This window comes from Austrofundulus limnaeus, unplaced genomic scaffold (assembly GCF_001266775.1).
Source record: "Austrofundulus limnaeus strain Quisiro unplaced genomic scaffold, Austrofundulus_limnaeus-1.0 Scaffold415, whole genome shotgun sequence".
Taxonomy (NCBI): domain Eukaryota; kingdom Metazoa; phylum Chordata; class Actinopteri; order Cyprinodontiformes; family Rivulidae; genus Austrofundulus; species Austrofundulus limnaeus.
Window position 1 is genome coordinate 64,883 of NW_013952817.1, and position 2,984 is coordinate 67,866.

Genomic DNA, 2,984 nt, shown 5'->3' on the forward strand with positions numbered 1-2,984 from the left:
ACTTACTTACTTACTTACTTACTTACTTACTTACTTACTTACTTACTTACTTCTTACTTACTTACCTTAAAATGATTAGTAGGCGAATTCATTATTTATTGTTGTTGAGTTCAGTGATGAAATGAAGATTAAAAGCCTGTTACACTGACTGATAAAAAAGACAAACTATCTTTCTGTTGTAGGTTAAAAGAAACAGTCACATGTTTATGGCAGAATTTGTATTGCAGTGACATTGGACCTGTTTTTTTAATGTGAGTCCACAAACTTTGAATATGACTGAGACCATGGGTTTGAGAAGGTCATTCCTGAAGTTTAATGTCAGCTGGCTGACCAGTTCTGATGTGGGTTTAGGATCATTATCCTCGTGTAAAACCCAATTATGTCCAAGCTGAAGGGTAAAATTGAAGAATTAGGAGGTGGTCTTTGTACCTTAATCAACCCACTTTGTGCATTGCACCTGTACCACAGCATGACACTACCACCACCATGCTTGACAGTTGTTTATGGTATTTAAAGCTTTATGACTGCTTCAAAATTATTTCTTGTCATTGTGGCCAAAAAGCTCCAAATGTGTCTCATCTGTCCATAAAACTGAAGGATTTGGGATTACGTGTTGGATTAATATTTAGATCTGTTGAAGACTAAAATGGAAATCTGATTTGTATTTCTTTTTTTCTTTTTTTTTTTTTGTGCTTTGAGAATACTTTTGGGGTTTGCATGTATTCACTATAAGTTACAAGCAGAATAAAAATTGTTATTCTGCTTTTTTCGGCTTTCTTTATACAAAACGTCTGGAGAATGATTTGTACTTTAATGACTGTTTTATTTATAATTACCTGTCCATGATTCTTGCCCAGTCTCATCTGGACTCCAGCCCCTTGGCGCCGAGGGGATCCAGGCTGACCAGGGAGGGTCTCCTCAGTCCTCTCTACCTACTTCAGTTCCACTCAGACTCCCCTCCATCTGTCCCCGCTCCTGTCCTCACAGGACTCCAGTCCAGAAAAATCTACTTGGATGTCCTCCTGAACTGCCTAGTTTTTCTAAGCCCCCTCCTGCCCAGTTTAGGCAGGACAGTTTAAAACTGAAACAAATATAAAACGTCTGACTGAAGGTGGTCAGCTGGGACTCAGAGGGACCTTGTCCCAGAAGCTGAGTTGGACCTTCTTCACAGAACTGAAGCCTGGAGACAGAAGACGTCTTTGTCCCACTGTGGTGTTCATGAACGTCTCTGTACATCAGGTTACTTTCAGTCAGAGTTTATACCTGAAACAAAGAGTCTGTTTACTTTAAAGTCCCTCAGGGTTTCATCAGTGGGATTCTAATGAATGTGAGGACAAGAAAACAAAACCTCTTCTGCATCACACTCTGCATTCTTCTAATCAGACCAGACACTGAGCTGCAAATAAAAGAGAAAAGAGTCAGGAACCAAAAAAAAAAAGCCTCTGGTTAGAAGAGGGAGTTTTAAATCCTTTTTAGCAGCAGAGGGCAGTATAAAACCTCTGAGGAAAAAACATTTAAACCATTTTTTTGAAATATTTTGGTTTGTAAAACAATTACATTTGATTTCAAACTGGTCTGAAGGAACGATGTACTTCAATTCAGGGAATGTGTAATAGTCTTGTTGTTATTAAAACTTCCAGAGCAATTTATATGTTTAAAAAGATTATAAATACGGAGCAGACGTTTTCCACATTGTATTTTTCCCACGGTTTTCACAACATAACAATTATGTCGTTATCACGAAATAACAATGACCGTTTTCTCGAAATAATGATGTGATTATTCTTTCTTTAATGATCATATTATTTGATTATTATTGTTTGAAATTAATATTTTTTAAATAGGGGCAGATCATTTTTTTTCTTCTTCTGCTACCTTTCATTTTATTTTATTTGTATTTTTTGTTGTATGTGAATGAGTTTTAATTTTTTTAATGAAATTAATAAAAAAATCTTGATTTTTTATTTTTATTTTATGATCAGTGTTCTTAAAACTTTGTCAAGAATGAACTCGAGCTGAAAATGTCAAATCATAGAGAACCTGGCATTGATCAACACATTGATCACAGGCTGAAACTGCAGTTTGTTTGTCTTGTACAGATAACTTTCATATCAGCACTCAACATTTAACATGCCTGTGACATCAAATATTTTGCAATAAATAAGAATGCATTTTTGGAAAGACAGCATTGATAACATATTAAAAAAATATTTCACGCCGCTGAGATGAACAGTTGTTGAGATATTTGCATGTGAAGTAACAGGAAGTGATGTCAAAGGGGAATGTCTGCATGTAAACAGAGCATTGCTACAAAAGGCTAACAACAGACTGTAGAGAAGAATCTGATGTTTCTTTAGATTATTTTAATCACTATCATAGTGAGATGAGAAAGGGTTTTATTTTAAATAATATTGTTTAAATAAACAAAAACTAGGGAGTTCCCTTTCTTAAAGAGTTCCCCTTTGATGTCACTTCCTGTTTTACTTTAGCTGAGCCAAGTTCAAAAGAAAACATGCCAATTATGTGACATAATTGGTAAAATTGTGTGTTATGCAAAGTTTCTTAAATATATGTATATATTATTTGACTTTTTGTATTTGATGGTGTCATGGACTAATTATTTATATCTGTTTCATCTTGACACTGTCCACTGCTCCTATCTTATGATAACTTATGTCGGCTCTTAATCTGTTTGTTCCAGACGTCAGGACTCCAGCATCGGACTGACCTCTCTCGTTGCGATATGTTAACTCTTTGAGCTGAGAGCTTGTCATTGGCTGAAAGTAACATGAGGCGGATTGTGATTGGTTGTAAACTGTCACATGGTGTTAACATGTGGTTATATCATTGGTTTGCCATCTGATGACGGTGGCCACATTCGACAGACTTCCATGATTGTTTTCTGATCAATGGGCCTCATGCAAGAACATGTTCGTATTCTTATCCTAAATTTCTCTTACTTTTTTTCGTACAAAGGGTTCGTA